Genomic DNA, 27,027 nt, shown 5'->3' on the forward strand with positions numbered 1-27,027 from the left:
GCCTCTGTGGCACCCGATGATAGTCCAGCTGGGTGCTTGATTGCTCCGACAACTGGCACTGACATGGAGGCGGCGAGGCGTTGTGGATGTGGCGCTGGCGCCTTCCTTTGGGGCTGAGGAGCGTCTTACGGCACTACCTCATGTCGGGTCGATCGTGCATTTGTTTTCTTTTCAAATGACCGAGTTTCAGAATCCGCGGTCGGCAAAGCAGGATTTTGGGGGATATGTCAGACATTTGATTTCGCAATCATGGTTCATAATACAAGCTGTTTTTTTTCCCCTACCAATATGTCAGGGTGGATGTTAACAATCAACCAGTCAACCACAATTGCTTTTGTAAACCGATTAATGCTAAGAAATAAACAGCTAAAATGAAAATAAAACCAGTCATATAAGCTGTGCAGAAGCTTTGGGGAGCGGCTTGCTCCTCACTGCCAGGAAGCATTAAAAAGGTCAGCCCACCCTGAGTGAGCCTGAGATGTACTCTGGGAACCCACTCCCTTCACTTTAAATCAAGCGGCAGGTGGAGACACAACGTTACGCCGGGCATTACAACACCACACACCGCCGGCGTGCCTGACAGCCGTACAGACACACAGCCGCCAGCCTCACAGGCAAAAATAGAATCGACGCGTGGGCAAATCACTGGGAAAGCGGCCGCATGCGCCTGCGACTGACACCGTGGCTGCCATCTCTGTAAAAACAGGTGAAACATTGTGGATTCAACCTGGTTGTGTGTTTGAATCGGTGCGGCCGGGGACGTCGACCACGACTCCCCCACATGCAAGGCAAACAACAGTTAAACGTTGGTTGCAAAGGATCGGATATTAAGTCAGAAAAACAGTACCGCTGAATTGATACAAACCTCTCAAATTATAGCTCAGGTACATCACATACGCACTACAGGGACTGATCCATCCTATCTCTCTGTGCACGTTGCAGTTTGTTTGTTTGTTTCCCCATTAGCAGTCTCCTAACACGGATATCCATTTCTCTCCTTCCACTTTGCCATCTCACTCCCCTTCACCCCATTTTATTCCCTTCTTTGTTTTGGCCCCGCTTTCCCGTCAGAAGAGTATTGTGGAGCTCCAGCACAGCTATACTCAGGCTGAAGGCCAGGGGACCGTGTGGCCCACCTTGACAAAGTGCCTCTGTCCACTTCCTAATGACTCCTCTGCCACGGGGAGGAGATGTGAGAAAAGATGAGGAGAAAGAGGAAGTGGAGAGGAAGCACCCGTCATTTTTTTACACTAGACAGCCGATTTGTGAAAAAGTACCTGCAGTTTTTTCTCCCCGGGAAGTAATGAAGAACAAAATGTTACAGGGCCTTTGAGAGTCTCTCATTATTAAATCTAAAGACACTGTAACATCCTTTTCAGGCGCCTCTGTTCTGGATTTATCTCCCAATTTCTTTATATACAAGCATTCGAGGAGAGTAAATAATATAAGTGAATAGTGCTTGTTCCATATAATTTGCCCATTTGCGCTTTTACTTAGTTTATTACCCCACGCACATATAAACATATCAAACCTTCGCGTGAAATGGGGCTACTCTGAAGCTTCGGGCTGCATCCCATTCCAGAGCCATAACATCAATTGAAAAATAAGATTTCCCCGAAGGAAGCCCCCCCCCCCCCCCCCCCCGCTCAATAGCCGGTGTACTTCCTTCTTCAGTCTCACCAACATTTCATCGATACTCCTTCGGTTGCTGCACTTTGCGAGTGGCTCTCTAAGGCAGCCAATCTCCATGAGGATCAATTAGGCGCCCGGGCAAAGAATGGCAACCGTCACATGCAGTGAGCTCTGACAGGTCTGTTACGGCGGCTGTGTGGTTGGTGGTCTTATCGTGATGGAGCCCAGTAACGAGCCATGTCCATTAATTTCCCCCTTGGCTGGCTTTAATTATTTGGGAGCCCCGTACTGTAAATGTGCGAGTGTGCACTCTCTCTCTCTCTCACACACACACACACACACACACACACAGCCTGCAAAACCCACAGCAGCTGGAAAATGATTTTGCCAATTAAACAGTTGTTTGCTGAGTAAACGAAGCCCAGTGCACCGTCGCCAGAGAGTTCCTCCTCGGCGTTGTTTGATATGCAAACCGGCCACCAATCTCCAATTTGCTACCACTGTAATCGTAAACATTAACTCAGAGGAGTTTGCATATGGTAACTCTCCTCCTCCTTCCAGCTGCCATTTGTCCCATCAGGGGAATATTAAAACACAGCCCGACATACATTTGAATGGCAAACCTTTCCTTGTCGCTTGTTCCCGGCTTCGTATCATTTGATCTCAACTGGAAGTTTTGTCTCTTTGACGGTCTTTTTTTTTTTTTTTAAATACGCGTGCTTGCTAATCCTGCTACTCCTTTCACGCAGGGAAAGAAGACCCTGCTAACACGCAGGTTTCCACAGTATTACACGTGTGTTGTACAGGGGCTCAGTAGGTTCCCTCTTCATCAAAGAGAAGGTGGCTCTGCGGAAATCCGCACGCATTAGGCCCCCGATGAAGGAGGTGGTGTGCCGCGTCTCCTTCTTTGTCTCGTTCATGTCGACAAACGGTGATTTCTATTTAAATATATTCACTCCAGCACAGCTGATGAGCTGCACCTTACCGACGTGGATCAAAGAGCAACACGCTTTTATTCACAGCTGAGGATGAATCCGTTCGTAGTTGCAGAGCTGCTACGGTGTATTTCTGCAATGAAAAGGCAGAAGGGCTGCCACTAGCAAATCTCTTTTGGATAATCTGTGGACGATTTCACAGACTCGTCAATTCGTTCAAACAAGCCATTTAAATTAAATCATTTTATTCTGACAAACTGGGCTATATCGTCGTATACTGCAGCACAAAGCCAAATGAGAACAAAGGTTTTACATTTTAAAGTGCAAAACTGTAGGAAGACATGTGCTAACTATAGATGCTACGCAGTGCAACAAGAAGCTCCGCCCTTTATTCTCATAGTAGTTTATTCATGGAGGAAGTAGTGTGTGGTATAAAATGCTTCCTTATTGGGGGTGTTATTTGATCAGAGGGTATTATTGAATAAATCAGATATAATGTGCTACATGCTAAATCTTCAAATAAAGATTACATTACAGTATGAAAATGAACTCCCCATATTCTTATTGCGGCCCTCGCGTTTTCAAATCAAAATCTCTAGAGTGTAGTGACTACAGCGTCGCTCATCATCTATCCCGTCCAGTGACACCTCTGTCCAGTGTTGCTGAGAAATCAACCAAAATCATTTTCATATTTTGTCACAGCAGAATACTGTAGCTACTGTGGCTATACTGTATTCATCAATTCATTCAGAGTTAGGAAATTAAACGGGTCGTAATGTCAGACCTAAATATGTATTTAACGTTGCAGTAAAATCCGCTCCTTCAAAACAACTATATTCACAATTTCAGTAAGGCGCCAAAAAATCGGCTGCTAAAACATACAAAATAGTCATTTAAGGCTCATTGAGCAAGGTTTAAAAATATATAACCAAACAAACCCAGTAAACCCTCGACACTCCATCCTGACCTATACACAGATACATCATTCATTTCCTCCCACAGTGTATGGTAAATATGCTTTCAAGGACACAACCCGTCCTGTATTCCTGTTTGTATCTTTGACAAGCTATCTTATCTTAAGGCCCATTAGTCTTTACAACAGCCGTTTCCACTACAGGGATCCAACCTACAATCGCCGGGTAGTTTTGCCAACTTTCTCAGCGGGAGGAATAAAGTCTCCGATTTGCTCAAACTGGTGAATTGAGTTGTCTCAGAGGAGAAATACACTCTAGACACATGAGCTTTTTAAACGGAAGATAATTTAGGTCTTTAGCTTCATGAGCTTGTCTTCACTTGGCCCGCGTGGGTCTGCTCTAACCATTGTAAGCCAAACACGTTGAGAGACAATCTAAATGCTCCCAGTCTCTCATATTTTTGGGACATCTGACACCTCATTCAGAAGTAATTTTGAGAAATTTTGACACAGTGGTGAAAAACGTCAATCTGAACTCGTAAATTAAAGTGCTTCGAAAAGAGTATAAATAAGCTGTGTCAGATTTTTACTAGATCAGAATTGGTCACAAAAATGGCAATTGATGCATTTCTATTAACCCGGAGAATCGATTAGCTCCAGAGTTAACGGTTCTGCTACTCAAGGTACAGAGTGAGGTCGCAAACCTCCTCCCTCTGCGTCTGTCTCTGCACGAGGACACACACACACACACACACACACACACACACAACAGCTTAGCACAGCGTGAGACGCACATAGTGGCAGAGAGAAGAAAGAATGCAGCTACATTTTACCCCAGAAGATGCTGAGAACTGTGGTCTCAAAAGTAGGGGAGGAAATACCAGCGGTGTGTCACCACATTTTGTATTTTCCTTTAGTGCTGCAGCTGTAACGTCATTGACGCCATGCAGCGTTTGATCATAACATAATTGATAATAACATAATTGTTAATACTACTAAAATCAATCATATAATAACAATACCAATTCTTATTTCTCATGTGAACCTGAAACTGTGAAAAGACTAAATGTTATACATTATAATAGAAATAATATTTTTCCAAAACATCATGCAACATCATATAAGAGGCAAAGAGGGAGCAACATCGTTCAAAAAAAAGACTAAATTACATAATTTCCACTCGTTACCCTTGTGGATCTCAGGGTTTGTTTTATTGTTTTAGCCGTATCATTTTTTTTAAATGCAGAGTTTTTTTTCACTCCAAAGAAAGTGATGAGCTTGAGCTTCGTTCCTAAGGGACCCCTTCAAAGCAGAGACGGGGTCTCAGTCATCTTAATGGGCGTCAGGTTTGTGAAAAGTATGAATAGTGGGACAAAGGATGAGGAAGTACAGGGAGGTCAGCGCTAAACATACATCATGTGTCATCTAATTAACCTCAGCTGTCCGATTGTAGTCGTACAAGCGTTTCAACCGCGGGTCACCACGGGCTCCGGCCATTGTCCGAAAATGAGGTGATGTAACAGAAAAATACATTTGGAATACTCAAAAGGTGTTTGGGTTTAACTGTGTGCATTTAAAAGGATATTTATGACACGGAAGCCGTGAGTGTCATACTGCAGCAGCAGTGCTGAGATAATGCTTTGTTCACGCCGCATGCAGCTGGATGCGGGTCCACCGCCAGCACACTATGGCACAGAGTTATTGTTCTCCTGGGAAATAAAGTCTAATTGATAATTACAAAGGGAGCAGACAGGACTAGCAATCGGCCCACACATTCTTTCACCACCAAAGAAAATGTGCCCAGCATGCTAAATACTTTACTGATATTCATGCATATTGCAGGATAAACATCTGGGGGGGGCGTGTGCACTCAAAATTACACCTCAATCTACGGCAGATGGAAAACAATATTGGTGACATTTGCAAAACTATTATTGGGAGAGCACTTTAAAGATGTGAATGCAGCACGGTAATAACGAGTTATTGCACTGTGTGCTAGGAATAATGGGCTTTTACACAGAGGGGGGGCAGAGTTGCTGGCTTCACTCATTTAGCTCCAGCGAAGTGGCCGGCCGGCTCCCGGTGGCTCTCTGCGACCACATCTCTTTAGATTGATTGTTTGCAAGCGACCAGGCGCACGCGGCCGTTTGAGTAACAGAGGTATAAACAGGTGCGATACGCCCCAAAATTCAACTGCGGAGGTCCAATGTTTCTAAAAGGCAATGTCGCTTAAAAAAAAAAAAAAAAAACATCTTCCACAGTGCTCATTCTCATTCTCAAACCCATGATGTATTTTCTGCATTCATCAAGACAAAAGAGAACCAAAAGTTTAAATGAATGAATAAAAAAAAATGAGAGGAAGGTAAATAACTGTACGTTCAAGTATTATAAATGGCTGTTTGCCACGGAGCTCCTTTGGGCAGCAATACGAAAGCCGTTTCCGTGGAACCAGTACGATTCTAACTCCCGGGAGTTGGACAACCAGAACGAGCATCGCTGCAGCCATCTACTGCAGGTGGTGCAACTACTCCCATTCTCCTGGCTACTTTGTACTCAAGCAGTGCGCCGGGTATGAACAATTCACTGACGGATGGTCGATACGGTTAGAAGCGGTGAACCAGTGGTCCCGCCTTGCCGCTCCTTCTGCACCTTTGTAGCGACTCTACGGACATCAAATGAAATGTACTGAAATATTTGCGTCCTCTTTAGAACGTGCGTTCTTTATTGGGTGATATGTAGCTTTATGAACACACCTGCTCCTGGGTGATAATAAAGAAAGTGGCAGGTTGTGAGCAGTAAGGATTTGTGGAGGGGAATGATGGGATCAATGCTTACTTATCAGTCAGATATCAGATGGAGGGGAAAGGACTGTTTATTTACACAAAGTGCACCGTTTTACATCTGGTCATAGCGAATGTAAACTGAACTGCTATGAGAGTCTTTGGACTCAACTTATTGGTATTTTTGGAGGCTGTTTCTGTTATTTTGTTTACCCCATTTATACTCAAGTGGGGAGACTAAAGAACAGAAACAGCACTTTAGAAAGAGCACCACAGTCAGATGGCTTTCATGAGCTCACTGTATGTAGAGACAAGAGTGAATCAAGACCGAGAGACCCAACATTTTGAAGGGGTTGAGAACAAGGCGAGGCCGCTGCACTCCTGACCTGCATCACTTAAGAAATAAAGTGGAAGGTACAAACCCGATGCAATCCTCGAACTGATATAAAAAAACACTTTAACTTAAAAACATGTTCACCTCTTATTTCCATATAATACGTATGCAGCACATACTCAAGAGCTCTGTGCCTCTCCACCTCAGACATTCTCCCAAAACCTACACCTCAACTCACCTTTGAAAATCGGCTTTTATCCCATGGTCCTTGTTATGTATGTTTCCTAATGTTATGTCATACCTCCGCTTTGTTTAATGTATTAGTACTGTATTTATGGTTTTACCAGGTAGAGGGTCTTTAAGTACCTTTTAAAGCTCTATGGAAATAAAATGTATTATTATAGCAAATGTATTTTATGTATTTGTAATTGTACCGTTAGAAATGTGTTAATAAATGAATTAGCGAGAATAATTTAGAGATGCATTGCATCATTGATGTTAAAGAATAAATCAGACCATTAGTAAACGGCACACCGCATGTAAAATAAATATCAAAAGGTTTAGTGCTGTGCTTACATGTAACAAAAACACGTTTCGGTGTCTTCTGCTCATACATTTATAATGAATTATATACTTTTAAACTCTAAAGGCCAACTGAAAACATTGATGTTAAGTGTGAATCCATTCATCTAAAACAGGAGGAAGAATATTATATTGCAAGTATAAAACAAGCAGGAATGGTACAAGTAAGTAAAAGATAATTTCACAAAAAATTGCACCTCGTGTTTGAACTGAAATGAACCTGCAATTAATTAGAAATATGCCAAACCTATACTATTCCTATTAAATCACCATGGGCCTATAAAAAAATAAAAAAACGGGTATCGTGCACCTGGCCATAGTTTGGCCACATTAAGTAATGAACATTGGTAAATATGCACAGGTTTGTTTATAGATTAAGACAAAGGGAGAGATAATGTAAAAGGGACAAACAGAGACAATAACAGTATTGTATAAAAAAAAACTCATATTTTATATACTATGACTAACTTTCTTTTTAATTGCGTTTAAACCCACGGAGGGAAAAAATACACTGTGATTTCCTACATGAATAACTTAACTGTGACTGCGGAGAGGGGGGGAAACCTCCCCGCAGTTCATCTGGTTGCTTCCTTTTAAGTCTGGGTGGTCAACACAGTTTGGGTTGAACGCTAAAGAACTACCCAACTTTGTGCTTTGAAGGCGACGGCTCTGTGCGTCTCGAACCTCGGCTCGCCGACTGACAGGAGAACTTGAAAGAAAATGACGTAATCTCCGAGGACTCATGCAGCGTAATTTCCAGTGAGCTAGACAAGTGACTGCTGCAGACCACCCGCTGAGTTGAGAGGGAGGGTAAAAAGCCCAATGGGCGCCGAGCATCAAGGCGAAGGCGGCGAACGGGTTGCAGCAAGGCAAAGGCAAGAAGCCGCCCCTCGTTCCTCTGGCACCGGGTCTCTGGGCGGACGCGCTGCTCGGGGAAGCTGAGACTCATGGGGACTAGAAAAAAGGCCCCACGCAGGCTCCACTGGGGGCCAGGAAGAGAGTCTCAAGGTACTAAATTAATGAGCACTTGCTGGGGAAGTGAAACATAGGAGCTGCTGCGGAAATGCCTGATGGCAGGAGTGCCATGCAGAAAAAAAAAAGAGCGTGAGAGAGAGAGAAGAGTAATAAGAAGAGGTGTAACTAGAAATCTATTAATGTAGAATGTGACCACATTAACACTAACGATACAGAGGCTGCCTCCATAAACCCCAAAACCCATTTTCAAAAGGTGCACTTTAGACAGATGTGTCCCAAGTGAAATGTCTCTATGGAATTGAGGTCCAATTCTGGACTTGATCCAAAACTGAGCTGAATACTAACTGCTCAGGGGATGGATTTTTTTATCTTACAAGAAAAAAAAGACAGAGTTAGACATTCTAAACGAAAGTCAGGGGTCGGGACTCAATCTTCAGCATCCACCTTAAACAAAGCCCTCCCCACCAGACTCAACCATGATGTCACACATTAGGACAGAAACATGCTGTGATGGTGCGATCCCTCACACCTGTAGTTCGCGTTCACACTTCAAGAACCATCGGAGACCCTTGTAAGCAACAGGCGCCGCGGCATTTTACTCGGAGCACGGAAAGGCTGCTGTAACGGGGTTCTGTTAAAGTTTGTTCAATCCCTTTATTTTAAAGGTCACGCTGTAATTCTGCTCTCGTGTTTTTTTTACCAGCCTGACCTCTTGACTCTGCATAAAGAGCTTCTCCCCATTTGGTCTTTTCCAGGGTATTTAAAGCAATGCTTTCTCATGATTCATAACAGTGTTTAATGTGCACTCCGCACATGGCACCAAGGCTGCAGCTACAACGTCCGAGCACGCCAACGTAACACAGGAGCTCCCATCACGGCGCAGACGTCTTTCATGTCAACACTACTCCACAGCGGGAGTGATTCTGTTCAGAGGCTTTTATCCGGCTCCGGGGCTAAAAGCTTCACGGAGAAATTACAGGAAGATGTAGAACCACAAAGCCACCGGGCGGCTTCAATAGCAAATAACAAAAGGATCAGGGTTAAACACTCCAAAACAATCCCTTTGAACGGATGAGTGTGGAGCGGGCTTCTGTGTGCGCGTACACGCGGAAGACAAAAAAAAAAAAGATGTGTAATGCGAGTGCCGAAAAAAAATACAAAAGGGGCAACAATGAGAACAAGCGTCCACATTGCATCGCTGTGCAGCAGAGCTGGGCAATAGATTTTATTACGCCGTCCTCACAGAAAGAATAATAACAGTATCCTTATTAGCTGAGGGGTCTTTGGCAGAAAGATCATTCAATCTGATCATCATCAGATTTCTGGATCTAGTCATTAAAGCTGCTGCTCCTCAGATCTTGACGTCACTTTTCTCTGTGCAGTTGTTATTATCTCATGCTCTTGTCCTCTCATTTGTGTTAATTGTATTTTTTTATTGAACGGCAGAGCCGGCGGCAACTTTACCATAACTCTCAGCATCGTGTGTGTTGCTGCTGTACGGATAATATGTTCTGACACATTGCTGGGCTTGAACGTACACTGAAATAATTGCATAAATGCAAAAATCTTGCTTTTTCCATCACGGCGGTTGCAATGTGCTACTAGCAGCGTTGAAGAAGTTGGGGTGGTAAAAAGGAAATCCTTTGGGGCAGATGAAAACACTATTATGTTAATACGAATAAAAGAAAAGGCTCAGCATTGTGAGTGCATGAGTGAGCTCAGGCAACTCTTCTCGTAGCGATGTCATTCTTGCAAATAGTCGGTAGGCTCATTTACCTGTAATCACAGGTAAACTGAAATAAGGTTGTATTCTCCTCTGTTTTAGGGAGGTTTCCAAAGTAGCCACTGGTAGACGCCTGCAGCCTGACTGAGGCTTTTTGGGAGAATATTTTAAGGCTTCTGTATGGGAGACATCATACAGTTCATTTTATATTATCTCCTTGTTGCACTGCACTGGATTTTGAGGATTTCTGGAGCATTGTGAAACAATGGAGCTCGAAAAGAAGCTATGAATCATAATAAAAAGCTGAGATATTATTTTGCATTTACTTTTAGTAACAGCAAGCGCGATCCTTGTGTTGGGGAAACAGGTCGATAACAAAAAGTACCTTTTGTCGTCTTTGAAAGGTAATCGTTTGTATTTTATTTTTGTTAGTTGACGGACAGATGAGGGCCCATCAGCCCAACACCTCTCATCCAGGAGCCTCGAGAAACAACTGGACTCTATCGCTAGTACGTAAGGCTCAGCTTCACACTAAATGCTGCTTTAAACGTGTGTACATCAACATTATGTGTCGCTGATTGCTGTTTCAAAACAATTAGGAAATATGAACTACTTTATTTCTTCAGTGGTGGGTTTTGTTGATCAAGAATTAATATCTAACGTACTATCTATCGAGCCAAACCAGTTGAGCTCTTTCATACCATTTCTCCCAACAGCGGCACCTTTTAAAACGCTTCAGCTAATTTCTCCAAAGTTGTTTTTTCCATTGTGTAGGTCTTCTCTTTCAGCCCATTTCCGTTGTCACATCTGCATCCTCCATTCTGCTTTTGTTTAAATAATTTGCAGGGACTCTCGATTTGTAGGCGTTTTTCAGTTTATGGATTCAAAGTGCATTCCCATAATATTTGTTTGTTCTTCACGGGTGTCCTTGGGGGCCGTTATAAGACGCCCAAACGCTGCTGGCTGTCAGCTCAGTTGAAGGCATTGGTTTATCATGTTTGCACACAGGCTGGGTTGGTTTAGTGGGCACGCAGCTTTTACCCCTGAATTAATGCTTTAATTAAAGCTCAGCCGATCACGCTGTATACAGTGTCTTCATCTGATAGCACTTGGAAAACCCGACTCCTCCATCCCCTGGGCTTCAACTGTAGCAGGATTATCACTGTATATTTTTAGGCCCATTCATTGGTGTATTTTCTTTATTTCTAAATCCTGCTTCCTCACCTCCCCATATGTTCCTCCTGGGGGGGGGGGGGGGGGTCCACACAGCCAACAGGCTTTCCACTCTTTAGATTTTATTGCCAAAGGTGTTGAAATGTTTACTTAAAGGGGGCAAGCGAGCTGGCTGAGTGACTTATTTAGATCTCAAGGATGTTTATTTCTTCAATTAAACTGGTGAGTGTTTACAACTAGGATGGCAGTCTTGTGGTTTGCTTCCTCCAGGATTGACTAGATATTTATTCAGGAGTCGAGCAAAGATGTTTTTCCCTCTCGCAGTGAGGGTTTTCCGTGTGTTGATGTATTTCGAGGGCATCCTCAACCATTTCTTGATGTAAATGTAAGAAAAACCTGCAACAAATTTAGATTTTTGTTTCTGTTCAAAACATAAAAGTTCTGCAACTGTTCCCATGGAATGATGTATTAATAGATAGTATAGATTCTAGTTTTTCATTTTAGTCACGCTAGTAATATGGCTCTAGCAATGGAAATGGCACCTGGTGGGTCCACCGCTCAGTGCAGATTGACGGTCATAACGACATCCCAAGATAATGAAGCACCGCGAGGTTGGTGATCCATTGACTTTGATAAAGTGCCATCAGGAGGTTGAAACAATATTTTGACAACCTCTTAACAGTACAGTTAATGTACAATATGGTCTTGCCCTCTTTGAATACTAAATAATTTTACTTTCAGAATGATCATGTGCACTATGGTGAGCGTTTACTGCAGGCGGTCTCTAACGTGACTAATGGACTACACTTTAAAATGAAGCACTATATAAACAGAGTTGATGAAGATGATGTAGGGCTGCACGGTTCAAACGCTATACCAGTACAAGACCTCTTTACGGTATCAAATGCTCACATATTGTTCATACCGGTGTTACTCCATAACAACTGATGTTGCTCTTTGGTAGGCGGCAATCCGACGTAAGTTACGTTAGATCAGAAAACGATTTATTGCAAAGTCTGTCGAGCCTCTGGTGGCCACACTAGCAGCCAACACAAGCTAACACGCTAACGAGCTAACTCGCCGGCCGGTTGCGAGCAAGTTGGCCAGCGAGCAGCTGTTCGGGTAGTCGTGGTTGTTTTTGGGGTCAATGAATTCATGGGTTTACAATACCGGGATACTGTTAGAATGTTTCTTCATACCGTGATAATGGATTTTTGGCCATACTGTGAAGCCCCAAGATGATGTTCCACACAAGGCTAATAACGAATCGCATTTAAAAGAACCACTATTTTCTGGAGGCCTGACAATAGTGAGAACTGCAGCTCCAAAACAAACAAACAAACAAACAATGGCTGTGGGTGGACCATTGGTCCGCGATCACAGACTCCGGGCCAAGCGTTTGTTCCGGGCTTGTTACCAAAAGATTTTCCGCACTGAACATTTTTCGTCAAAAGGTGGGTGAATATCTCACATGATCAAAACAAGTGTAAGAGTGTGATGCAGGTGATGATTGATTTACCTTTTGGAGGCGATGATGATGAATAGCAAAGGCTTTTAACTTTACAGATGAGATTTGGGCCACGGTGATGTTGGCTGTTTTTCTCTTGTGCTTTCTGATAGCCAAAAGGCAGAAGAACCGTTCAATATCAGCTCCTATTAAGAAGCTGCACAGTGGAGCTTGGCCACAGTGATACATGTTTATTTGTGACAGAAGCGTGAAGTGTTTCATAGCAATTTGGCATTATTTTGGGCATTTTTTGGACTAAAGGATGAAATAATTCATAGATGCAGATAAAATCAAAAATACATAGTTTGTTTGAGCCCTGAGGAATGCCCCTGAGAGCATGGTGACATTGAGCTCTAAAGGGGGGTTAGCAGATTTGTTTCTAATAACTATTAACAGTTACAACTTGTACCAGTAATTTAAGCATCCAAGTTAGAAACGTTTGGCCTGGTTGTAGTTTTCCTTCCAGAACAAACGACAACATTCGTGCACTATTACACTTCAAAGAGACACAGCACTTCCTATTCTGACAATGCACTTCTTGCGCGCGAGTCACAAACAAAGCCGAGGAGAGGGTCTGAAATCCCCCCCCCCCCCGTTGAACCTCAAACTCCATGCAGCAGTTGGAAGAGCTGAGTGGAAGCTAATCAAACCATCTTCATTTGAAGAGCATCCTGACTTGCAGGCCTTTAATCCACGACGGCTTGCTCTGTACATTATCTAATAATTGGCACATTCCCCTGGTGAGAATGGGCCCGCAATCTCTTCCCCCGCCATGGCAGTGTAATGGATTGCTGTGCACATTCCATGTGGCTTTGAACTTATCTCCAACACCCCCCCGAAACTAAATTTTTAGTTGCCTGTATGGAAATGCGGCACAGGACATTATTTCTGCCCCGTTGCTTGTTGCTTTGAGGTATGTACAGTAATGTCAAAGATTAGTTTCATGCCCTCGTGTCTACGTGATGTTTACCCTGAAATAACACAGCAAAAAGGGATCATTTTAATATCAATTGCGGCAACTAAATGTGCTTCCTTTTAACAAAAGACCCCGCTGTTGCGTTTCACTCATGATCCTCACGGCGAGTTATCAGACATCTTCACCGCTACCTATAGCACACTCGCAGGACGCACACAGCCCAAAACACAAGCGCTCCTTCATCTCCTAATCTCACATAACTAGAAGCGTACCGGCAGATGGGAGATTGTGCGCACTGCTTTTGCAGGTCAGTGGGGAAACGGAGGACACAGCGGGTTACACAGAGCCGTGTTTGGGGCGGTGAGAGGTAAACATCAGGCTTGTTCCCTGCTTAATAAACTAACAGCTCGGAGCATCAACAGTGCCTCAATGGCGCATGTTGGAGACCTGCTGATTGCAGGCACCACCACGGGCGCGTTTCAATGGATACTTATTTATTCTACTCCATTATTCTTTGCTTTCAGGCTTCAGTGTTTTTTCCAGCACAGTTAATCAAATCCTAGAGTTATAAAATGTAATTTGAAAATATAAAAAGTAAGTAATAACAGTGTGTGCTACATTTTAAAATGATCCCCACACACACACACACACACACACACACACACACACACACGCACACACACACACACACACACACACACACAGTACTTTTCTAAATTTTCAAACCAACAGCCCCCCCCTGAAAAGGCCCTCCACCCAAAACTACAGTTTGGGGCATAAGCGAAGATGACAGCTTTTGTTAGAACGCAGAGCAGCTTCTTCTCTTTTGTTTTACCAGTAATTTTTGTTAAATGATTGCTGTCATTGTGTAATGAGAATTTAAACAAAACACTTTCAGATTACAAACCCTGCCTTTAACAGGAGATTATTAATCTATGGAAAAGTCACTCATGGCGATGAAACCAGAGCAAATTCTCACCACCCTTAAAATATCTTTTACCTCATGGTTTTATTTTTGCAACACAAACGTCATTGCTTTGGATCACTCTGATCCCTCTCACTGCCATCATTTCACACACACTGGGTGGTGCATTCCAGCAAAACAAAAATAAAAAACAAACCGGATTGTTCACCTCCTGCCCAGAACCAGATAGCATGTGGTAAACCAGCAAACATAGTGGACTATTAAGCAGCTAAGAGATTTCCCTTAAAAGTGTCCTCAGCTAAAAAGGGTTGTAAAAATTGAACGTACAATCGAGAGGTTGATTGAGAAAGTCAAATAAATGCTAATGTTGCTCCTCCAAAGTATAAATATCATCTGACAGGTTTTCTATATTAACTATAAAAAAGTAATATACAATGAAAGCCAATGAGGCATTTACAGGTTGCTTCTAAGGCCGGTAAGTAGGAATGAACAAAGAATACCTTAATGACGTTAGCAAAAAGTTAACAGACAAAAACAAGCATTAATTACAATTTAAAAAAGGTAAAAAGCAAATAAAAACCTTTAATTAAATAAAATGTAGCCATTGTTTAAGGTATGAATGCAACTTGGCCATATCCTACTATGGATGTCTCTACTAAAGAAAGAGCAACTTAATCATCAGAACCTGCAAGAACAGCCACCTCATGTCATCAGGCCCCTCGGTTTACCTCGCCCCGTAAATCTGGTTTAGTTCCCAGCCAGCCAGATCTGGCTCGCCGTAATAAGTCGCGTGAGGATATAATCGATCCGAACGTCACCGGTGCAGCTTTGTTTCACTGATCCAAGATTGGCCGGCTAATCCCCTCGGCGTGCGCCGCTCGTGATAAAGAGAGGTCCGACTCAAAGTGAGGGAGCCAAAGGGGCCCGAAAGTCGTGGGTTTATCCCGCGATAAGGCTTCTCCTCGCCGGGCCCACTTACACCATCCCCGCCTCTCTGGGCGCGTCCTGCCTCTAAATCACACAGCGGGGCCTTTTATTAATAGCCTGTCAGCAGAGTTAACATTTATTTCATGTGTATTCATCTGAGCAGCTTTTACAAATGGCATGGTGCTTGTGAACCTGCTCTTGAAAAATTAGCCTCGTTTTTCTCCCCCTCTCCTCCCGAATTTCAATGACTTAGTGACTGCACGGCGAAGCATCTCCCTCAATGCTCTCCTCTGCCTTGGGATGGAAAGAAAAGGAAAAACTGCTATATTTAGAGTGCTCAGAACGATAAAGCGTAGTCTGTTAAAATGAGAGGAAATATCGCGAGGTGTTGAGGCCGATGCCATTAAAGAACCTCAAACCGTTACTACCATATATATATATATATATATATATATATATATATATATGGGGAGAACATGCTTGAAGTAGTGGCACAGAAGTAAACATGCTATGTAGAGATTTTTCACTGTCGTCAGACCAACAGAGACATCGGGTTTGGAAACAGAGAATCAAGAGGAGGGAGGTCACACAGGAGCCACGGAAGATGCTATCGAGAGTTATCTATTGGTGATCTCTCTAAACAGAAGTGAAACAGATGGAGCCTCTCTGCAGAATTCATGGTGGCCCATTATTTCATTTTGTGAATACCAAGTGTCCTCCCAGCATTGGCACTTCCAGAGAGAAAAGCTGTTGCGCTGACATAAATTGATTATGGGAGCGAAGAGACAATGTATTTCTTGCTCTAAACTGCAAAGAAAGGCAGGATGAGAAAAAGTGGGACGCACACACGCACACACTAAAATAATAGGGAGGAGAACGGGGAGAAAGGACGATGTGCAAAGTTTTGCAACAACTTCCCATTTTCAAAGACAAATATGCCAATGCGGATTTTTGCATTGCAGATCCGTTCAGTGATGGCGACACAAGCGGAAACACATTCCCCCACATCTCGCTTTATTTATTTTCACATCCTTACATTCAACGCTGTGCCAAAACTTTTTATAAGTGCAAACATGAATCCATATTAACCCTAACACCTACTTCAGTCCCATCTTGGTCAAAGGCCAAATCTAAAATGCCATATACTGTACATACATACTAAAAAACATTTCATACCATGTTGACCACAACATATGTAAAACACTATGTGTAAAATGTAGAGCTGGAAAGTAGTGGAGGAATCTGAAGAAACTTCTTTCTTTGCCTTCTTTTCCAGGCAAGTGTTTTTTAAAGAAAACTCAACATGGTAATTGAAAACAGATATTCAGATATTTAAGATGGATTATTTTTAGGGCTGTATCAAGCCTTTTACTGATGTGGTTGGGGGGGGGGGGGGGCAGACGGATCTCGACCATCTCGAACACAGGGAAGTTGTGAGTCGCGCACTTCTAGTAAAAATAAATGATTTTAAAACTGAGTGCACGTATCTGGTTAGGTATATGAAGAACTTGTTCTTTTGTAAACTCATTTGAAGTGTTGGAATGTATCTAAGCTCTGCACTTACGTGGAATTTTCCAATACCTGTGGATCTGCAGGCTCACTGCCAGCATTAGCTGATCCGTTTCACCAACTACAAACCGAGAAAAGCTCTGTAGCGTTCTGTTTGGGAAATGCAGTGACTTACACATGAGAGTAGAGCAGCTCCGTGAAAAGAAGCGCCTGCTAGCCGCTGGGCTCGTCTATGTAGTGTAAAACGCCACAGGCTTAAGCTGACCCTGGAGACCCACCCAGAAACTTTCCCAGATCCAAAAACATTCAGCGGGGGCCGACGCTGCATGTTTTTTTTTACTCTGGGATTAAAGCTCCAAATGGCACCCAGCAAGGTCCCTCTCACATCATCGTCAAATACACTTGTTTTGTTTATACCAAAAAAAACTTTCCCTGCATCACCTCCCCAGTTTCGGGACCCCTTTTTATTATATTTGAGAGCACTAATTTCCGCTCTGCCAGCGCAGGTAAGGCTGCAGAGGCCATACATTTGTCCTTGAGTACATGACATCTCAGCCCTAGTAATGAGCCATTTAACAGCACTGGGAAGGGAGCGACGGCCAAACCAAAGGTCTCTTGTGGGTTTGGTGAGAGCGTGTCAAGTCTGGCAGAGGCAGTAATACTTCACATTGACAGGAGGAAGAATGAATAATGAGAGGTTTCGCGACTAATCTCTCAACGTTTTCCTTGAGTCCCGTCTCTACCTGCAGCCGCAGCGCTACAGGCACATCACGCCGCTAACTCAAATAACAGGTTTCATCAACCAAAACTCCCTAATATACTCTACATTTCGGTTAACTTGTGCGCAAATGGATCCTGAATTGCTGGATTAGCAGAGAAAAACCAACACATCATACGGTCTCTCCAGAGAACAGACGTTAATTGAGTTTCAATATTTAAATACACCCCTAAGCCCATCACTGCTTCCTAACAAAGCTATTTTTAACCATTTGGTGGCTTTGCTGCATTAACGCCTATGAGTATTCATGAGCGGGAGGAGGCGGTGCTCACCGGTGGGACTCAAGTCTGTGATCAACAAAAAACTGTCAGTCAGTCATCGTCGATGAGAGCTGGGAGCTCGTTAAGTTCCCACTACGGCACTCGGGTACGGCATCCAAGACTGCGACGACTCCCTCTCGGAAGAGCTGCGGCATATGGAGGACTCACAGAGAGGCTAGCGTCGGAGCAACACAGATGGCTGTCACAGATGTTGGAAGTCAGTTGTCATTTCATCACTGACAAATTTGTGCGGCAACTCCGGTGTTCCAAGTTTGAAAAAAAAAAAAAAAAAAATCATGAATTCCGTCATGAATATCTCTCTCTGTCTCCAAAAGTCATCAGTGACACAGAGCGCTCCATTTACTGCAAAGACTGAACGCGCGGAAAGTTAGAAAGAATTAAAGCATTTAGCTATTGGTTCTATTTCAAGAGATTGTTGAAAATTGTTCGATCGATGATTTGGAAAGTTCTCTACACAACCTGGTTTCCGCAGTCAGTTTTCCACTCAATTACCGCAGAACTAAATGAGAGCACGGCAAATGGCTCTTCAATATTCCCTCATTTTATTGTTTTGCTATTATATCGATTATATTAACATTTGCATTTTACATTACATGTCATTTAGCTGACGCTTTTATCCAAAGCGACGTACAATAAGTGCATTTCCACATAGAGATACAAACTCAGAAGAACAAGTAACAAGAAAGTACATTTTATAAATGAATGTAGGATACCAAAAAACAGCTTATTTTTAGTTTCAATAGTGGTTTAAGAGTGACATAATGTGCAGTACACAAACAAGTCAGAATGCACAGCCTGCCAGTCAAGCTGATGTTTACCTACTTCTCACAAAGACTAAACATCATAAATTTCATCAATTTGCAGTTACTTCATTTGTAGTTTTAACTGTGTTTGTAGACGTGCAAAACAACCTTAAAACGTGCCGTGATCTATGTGATGTTGAAAAGAGAAAACCAAGAACATAAAAAGACAGTCAAGATACAAATTGAAAATGTTTTGTGGTATTTACAATCCTTAAACATTCAGTTTAAGGATTGTTTTAGGACTTATTTCAAAATTGTATTCATAACGTTTATAAATGTATTTAGAAATTCTATTTTATTTTGAGATGTATATTAAATGAAATGTCTTCTGCTGTTAAATTACTGTAAAAAAGATTTAGTGACATCATGATGGGTGGATGTACTCAATACATGTGTGTATTATTAAATAGTACACAGTCTAATCATTCTTCATATAAAGTAGTTAAGGTTGGTGAAGGCTGCATTCAAGTGAATGACACATTAATCCATCGATAATTATAATCCAATGATAATGGCCTACCGTAAATATTTTAGGGGAGCGACATCACTCCCTGCAAGGAGAGAGTTAACAGCAGTGAGCCTCTTTCCCTTTCCTCGCTCAACTAGTGCGCCCGACTGCAGAGGAAACAATATAGCACTTGTCTATATTTTAAACTTCATGCTATATATCCATTATTCTCACATTTTAGACAATACATAATGTATAGAACATTCAGAAATGATTAATATAAGCAAGCCAATAATAGTATTCATGATGAAAAACCTAAAAAATACTACATTTTTATATTTTTCAGAATGAACCTCCGGGTAGAACTACTAACTACTAGTAATTTATGTAGTACCTACGAGAGCCCAAATATAGAAAAATACAAGGAAGAAAGACGAATTAAGGACGGAGGAGGCCTGGCAGTGTTGAAACTGACAGCCTGGCATGCAAATGAGCACATCTATCTTACCAGGGAACACCAAGTCCGCTTTACCTCATCTAGTAGGAAGAGGAGCAGTCCATCTTAGCCGGACAGCCGTTAGGATGCAGTACACTTAAAAAGCAGCGGCTCAAACTGTACAACTGCTCACCTGAAACGGTCTCATCTGCGCGCCAGAGCACCGTGTCACATGAGAGCGTGGACTTCAACGGACTGTAATTTAAACATTGGTGAGTGTGTAGGTGGGTGAGAGGAACTGGCATTGTGGTGTAACAATGATTAAAATAATAACTATGGCTCTCTATTCTTTTAAGTGGAAAGCAGGTTGCCAGTAACATTTTGGCGTAAAATAAAGAAACAAAAGGACACTTGTGTGCTTAGAAAGGGCCGGCTGTGAAACGGCAGCAGATTGCATCAAACACGCTTCAAATGCACAACGCCGGTTTGTTATTAGCCAAGAAACTATTCTTGAGCTTACCTTTCACCTGTTAAAAACTCACAATGATTATATACCAACATTTGGACGGATGGAAAAATAAACTGTACATGCTTACAGAGAGCAAACAGGAGTACATTTTCAACTGCACTCGGCTTGAAGCTCTGTGTCTTTCTAGTGCAAATCCCTAATATCTTAATAAATAGTGCAGGCATTACGTGTCTTTTAACAAGCTTTTGGACGCCTTACAGGGTAAGAAAAACATATCAGCTGTCTCTATATCAACTTATGCGCCTATCCTATTGTTGACAGTCTCATCAATAGTATTCAACTACTGATGAAATATGAAACACCTCTCAAAAACTTCCACGGGTTCTAATTCATTTGCATGCACGCATGCATTTTAATGTGTCTTGGCAAGTAATAAATGTGGCATGAAAAGAAAAGACAGAACGTGCACTCCACTAATTCTCCTAGTTGCCTGTTATAAAAGACAAACCCTCCTGCTAGCCTCCCTCTCCATCCTCCGTACCCAGTCGTACGCATACGGAGGGAGAACAGTGGAAAAGAGGCAGCACCAACACAGCACACTCAATAATAGCTGTGAAAAAAAAGACCTCTCGGTTTCCCTTTACCGGAGCTTCATCAAGAGATTCGGCATCAGGACGCTGTAAAGGCGGCGGACTGAATGCCTTGGGCTCTGAGTAGCAGCAGCCAGGGATGCTGGAGCAGGCTGCAAGATGCCCGGGAAGGTCCCGGAGGGCAGCGTGGGGTCCAGACGGCACCAACAACCAGGTAATGCTAAGGCATGAATAAACTAAAAATAAAGAAGCATGAATGTGACCAAACAAGAAGAAATGGAACAGGAGCTGGCTTTACATTGAATAAAACAAAAGCTACTCTATGGGCTATGGGCGTACACATCACATTCAGTCTTTGGAACAGATTTTGAAATCACGCTGCGTGTGAAGAGATGCGAATGAGAGACTGCTGCTTTGACTTACAGATGTTTCAATTAATGTAAAATATATTATGTCACATTATGATGATGAGACTTTACTGCCGTTGTAATTTTCACTCATTATACTGTACTCCGGGTTTCCTCTTTAGAGACAGCGCAATAAACCTGTCCCAACAGATGCCATCTTCCACATAACCATGTTCAGCGCGCCTCTCTGCTCTCCTTTCAACGAGGAAATGCTGCTGGAACCGAAGCTGTAGCAGCATCCAAGTCGGCCTCCAAGCGGGAGACGGCGGTGGCCAGCGGCGCTTCACTGAGTGAGAATCAAGGTGCTGTGCAAGTGGAGGGGGAAAAGGCCATCTGATTTAATTCGTCTTTGAAATAATGAATGAATTGGATAAAACCGCCATAAAAGAAGGTTTTGGATCGAGGAGAATACTGCATCACCTCTCACCAAATCAACTTGCACCTTCATTCTAGCCCTTTTCCATCACTCCTCTCTGTGCCCCACTAGCAGATGTAAACCGCATTAGGTCAGGCGTTCTGTGAAGAGCTGCATGATTATCCATTAAAAAAACCCACAGACTGTCACGTTATTAGTAGAGCGTGTGGACTAGAGTGTCATGTTACCCACTCTGCCGTAATGAGGACGCAGCTGTGCTTCCGCCCTATGTCAACAAAGAAAAGTGATCACCTGAGCGTAATTCACCGGATGGAGAGCTTTAGAGGTAGACACAGCATCAGTGCCGTATCTCTTCCCCCTGCTACTAACAAGCAGCGTCACCACTTTGATGTTTCATTGCTTTTCACACTGGTCGTGTCAAACTGCCTTTGTTGCACGATGTTGTTAGTAGTTGCAGCCTACGAACTTCAGTCCCCTGACTGTAATGCTGCTAACGTCACATGGCTGGATAGTAGGTGGAAGGATGAAATGTTCGTTTAGATGGATTCGCATCCACGCAGAGATACACTTTGATACCTACGAGCATTCAGTGAGAAAACGCTGTGTGAAAATGTACGACATGCACAACATGTTGAGCACATAATTAAGATAAAGAACTGATGTGGAATTTCACGGCTGACTGAAAGCAATTATTGTTTGTTGGTCGACATGATAACCAATAAATGTAAATTTTGCAATTACATAAATAAGAACACAACAATAAAGGATATCATTTACCAGTTAGTTTCACAAATGTCAAAAACAGTTTTCTAAGAAAATTGCTGTTAAAAAAGGACAATTCATGGATTTGTCAAAAACATAATGAAACAGCAACTGTGACAGTAACTGATTTAATTTCACTAATTGTTGATGCTTTTTGACATTTTAACAGTATATCAGCATCAGATATACACAAGGCCAAAGGGCAAAATTGGTCCTAAGACATTATTTTGCCCCTGACATGTAAGAAAACACTGAATGTGTAGACTACTGCCTAATAGTCTTATTGCTGCCATTTGATGACAAATATACACCAAGCCCAATTAAGTATATTTATTATGTTGAAAAAATTTCAAAAATGCCCCCGATTTCTTATTAAATGCCCCTGGTTTTCAGTCAGTGGGGGAAAAATGGTCCCCTAAATAATATGTAAATTTCATACCCTATATATAAAAGAACTTTATGCAAACTGAAACACAAAACAAAAGAGCCATTCTAGCTTTTCAGCTGTCGGTTTGAATCAGTCCTTGTATTTCAGTATTCAGTATTTCACTGGTGTAATAGAGCGGTTTAATGTTGTGTTTTAGTGCTGAACAACATCAGGAGTTTAACATTGTGTATGAAGACATATTGACTGTGAGGCCTGTTAATATTGTGATGTTTAATCTGTGTTCAGTACATCTCAAAAGGTTTTTGTTTCAAGAGGGTTTGTGATATTATTCACTGTCAACTTCTGTTTGGCTCTTCCTATAATATTGAATCACTCCCTTAATTAGGCAGCGGTTCGACTTGTGGCAACGAGAGCACTCCTCCGCTCTGAGTTAACTCAACACAAACTGCCTTACATTCACACTTTGCTCCTCAGCACAGGGAAATCAGGTTCCTCTGAGCAGATGATTTCATAGCTGCATCACAAGGTAACTTATTAACAAAACAATATTGCAGAAAGAACCATAACATCCATGAGTCAAACCAGCTTTTTTTCTGACCAAATATTTGTTTCGAATACAACACAGAAAAGCGGAAAAATATCACACACAAAAGACGACTTAAGCGATTAATGTCCGGAATATCTAATCTAACCTGGTTTTCTTTTGTGATAAAGTGCACAGCAGGAGGTGAAACACATTGGTGGTGTTGTGACATGTAAAAACATTAACACCTCAAAGGATATCAGTTAGAGCAGTGTCTGATACAATCAGGTTAAGCTGTTCGAAAGACAATTCTCTAAATGTCCTGGCCACTCAGCTGTGAACAAGATTAATATCTGAAACTCAAAAAGGCGGATAATGACCTCCAACTCACTCTGGAGGCACCATTATGACTAGAAACTGATAATTGTGAATCTAATCAATGCGACAGCAAATTACTTAGATGAAGATTGTAACCAGAGAAAAGCTAATAATAAAATTAGCACTGCATTCCTCTTTTATTTGAGCTTTTTAAGTATGGCACTGAGGAAGAGAAACATGTGCAGTCTTGACAATGGAAAGCGAATGAGAACAGGACGGCAACTGTCGAGACATCACTATGCATCGAAACCTGCTCACCGCCCCACTGGGCTCTTACAGCTTATCAGAACCCCTCTCGGCGGCAATCGCAGCTCGGGCTCCCCGCCAATCGCTGAATCTGGGTAAACTTTTGAGAAGAACCTATTACGCAGACCATAGATAGATAGCCGCTGTGACAGGTAGAACGCCGGCCAGCCAGAACTGAGCCGTGTCTCCTGGTGAGCCGGCTAAAAACACTGCAGGCAGCTCATATCTACGGTGGCCCTGAAGTGCAAAACACAACGACAAATAGCGAAACACAACAACAAATAGAAAACCACAATGGCTAATAAGAAAGCACAAAGACAACTGGAAAAACACAACAGCAAATAAGAAACCACAACGGCAAATAGGAAAACACAAGGGCAGACCTCTTAATCTGATGGAAAGCGACATGAAGGATTTAAATTACTGTAACCCCTTAACTATTAGCACAATCTACGTAACCAACGGATTCTGAAAGCTGAAAATCCCGCTTTCTAGACATTACGGAAATCAAGAAATCAGTGGCGAGAAGGAGGGGTCTGAGGGATCTGAGGAGGGGTCGCTGCAATGACGCAGGGGGCCGTTGCCCAATTGGCTCTCCAATGATGTATTATATAGTTATACTACATAACTATGAGTGGTGGGAAGGAATATTATTCCTTCACCATGTTCGAGTTACGTTTCATAGGTGCTTGTATTCTACAAGTCTAGCAGACAAGGCTTTTTCAATAACATATACGTGTGTGTGTGTGTGTAATATATATATATACATACATACATACACACACACACACACATATATATATTTTCCGATTCAAGATTATTCCTGACAATGGTGTGACTCAAGCCCCGCTGACACTGTCACACCAAAGCTCCACAGATGAAGAGCTGACACACCGCAAAACTAAAAGTGAAGACAGAGGCAGAAACGTATCCAGATACATCCAAGAGCACTCTCAAGGAGAAGATCTATATTTGAGTCAAGGGACTCCTGCAGTGTGCACTCTGGAGGCAGAAAATACCATGCCATCTTTAGACAGCTGTAAAATCAATGATGGACATCTTAGTATGCACAACTGATGTCCCCTTCTCCCCCCATTATTACATTAACATTTACCGCTCATTGTGGGTGAGATCTCCGCGTCATTCTTAAGAAGCTGATAATCTACGACGCTGACTGACTAATCCCATTCATAAATCACTTAACTGTTGGGCAACATTGTGTCCTAATGTGGGTGGAAGGATTGATGCTAGCCAAAGCATAATAGTGCATTATCAGCAGGGATAAACTTTGTATTATCTCCAGGCAGCTTCTTTAAGCTATTAAAAATGAATAGAACCTCGTTACATGGTATAAATGTAGTATTTGGAGCAATAAAGTTGTCCATTTATAGCCCAAGTAATATAATAATCATCAGCTTAGTTAATGGACCAGTGTAAATGTGTAATAAATGCAGTTAAACTGTAGAGCGGAAAAATGATGCAAATCATAAGCCGAGTTACAGGTCCCCATAGAATGCTGGTCTCTAAATGAAATCACCACTTTTTTTTCAATACAGAAATGCTTTCGCTGCTCCAAATCTCAGCTGATGACATTGAAGTCACACAAAAACTCAATCCTCAAGCCCTTGCAAAATCTGATTAGTGCCAGCTTTGATGAAAGAGAGAAAGCAAGACAGGGAGTATAAAAATCACTCACTTTTTCCCCTGCTCCTCTGGACGGTTGCCATGGAGAAGAATCCACAGAAGAGTGTCAAAGGCATGGCAAACGCGTGCAGGAGAGGCCACGCTATTGCTGACTTGTGGGGACCCGCCATGGAAGAGGAGCGGCTTTGATCTAGGAATATATACAGAAAACGTGGTTAAAGAAAACGTCCCCTCGTGCACAATTATACCTTTATCTGCACTGCACACGAGGACGGACATGCGAGTATGGAATATGTACGCAGATGTGTACAGCCCTTTACTTTACATTTCCCTTTTCAATTTTCACACTGAATAACGCCCAAAATAACTTCCATCTTTCCCTCTGCTGGATTCTGTTATCCACAGGTGGGTTTTTTTTCCATTAGGAGGACATCGCTGTATGTCCAACTTAAGAGCTGGACATGGAGGGGAAATAGAACAAAAAATAAATTGTGTTTCGGGGACTTGAGTGTTGTTTTAGATTTCAGTCCGGCTGTGGCTCTGCCTTGGTATGACAAGAGGTTTGAAACCGGCAGAAAAAGGGGACGGATAGATGGCGTGCCGGCGAGGTGGGAGGTTGACGCTTAAGAGAATGACGGACTGGCTGCCAGAATTCTGGCAGATGAGCGAGTGCAACGGTAAACAGAGCACATGATGACTCAATACGAGCCTACCAGGGAGAAAAGGTAAGTAGAGTGGAGCGCAGCTAGCAGTCAAACTGAAATATTGACAGAATAAAAAGAGACAGTAAGTATAAACTGGTCAACATCTGGCAAATTGAATAAGACCAGCACAAAGAACCTGGAAAAATATTATTTCCAGATAACAGGTACATGGCCTACTCTTGCGGGAGCGGAGGTGCTGGAAACACACACCTGGAAACAAACTGTTATGTATTGTTATGTGTTGCACAACATGCCCCTAAACTAGGGCTGCACAATCAATCTAAATTCCAATATGGCCAACAGAAATCTTAACATTGCAAGAGGTGATATTTCTTAAGGGCAAAATGTGAAAAAATCTCATTTTAAATCAAATATAACCCTTCTGGAAGCATGCCATGGCCTACACATCATACTATATTGACCTTATGAAAAGAAAAACTTGATGGTTACAGATAAAAGCAAATCATTGTATTTTTTTTTTACTACATTTTCCAATAAAAATGAAAGAAAGAAAGAATAATTATTTAATCATCCCCTCAAACATTGGATAATCACAACTCTATTGTGATTTTCAAAATTTCTAAATTGTTACCCTGAAGAGACCTAAAAACTAAACTTAATTAAAACAACTTGCCTGCATCATCCAAAATATTGTTAAATCTGTCACTATGACCACTTTTCGATACTGGTACCGCTTGCACTGTAGTTAGTGCAACCAGCAGGGGACACATGCAGTCGGCTTAACTCCATCAATTACCGGCTTCGTCGGCCAAATGAGGCCTCGTAAGGGCGAATATGTCTCTTGAGGAATGTTCATTTTTCACGCTTGTGGTGTGTTCCCCAATAATATGACACCCAAGTCTTTAGTGACGACTTTTCACCTTCATAATAATAAATAAGTTAATCAACCGGTCCCGTCGCTAGCCGGATTGCAGCTCGTGGGCTCCCGTCGGGCCCAGTTAA

At 42.4% G+C, this 27,027-nt stretch overlaps 1 protein-coding gene across 1 annotated transcript in view; it reads right to left on the reverse strand.

Annotated features, from left to right (window-relative positions):
- Window positions 1–25,430, reverse strand: part of inpp4b (inositol polyphosphate-4-phosphatase type II B) — a 150,296-nt gene extending 124,866 nt beyond the window's left edge. Inside the window, exon 1 of the mRNA XM_062564552.1 lies at window positions 25,413–25,430. The gene's annotated coding sequence lies outside the window, so the exon portion shown is untranslated. The remainder of the gene's footprint in view (window positions 1–25,412) is intronic.
- Window positions 25,431–27,027: the final 1,597 nt, after the last annotated feature.

This window comes from Pungitius pungitius, chromosome 9 (genome assembly GCF_949316345.1).
Source record: "Pungitius pungitius chromosome 9, fPunPun2.1, whole genome shotgun sequence".
Lineage (NCBI taxonomy): Eukaryota > Metazoa > Chordata > Actinopteri > Perciformes > Gasterosteidae > Pungitius > Pungitius pungitius.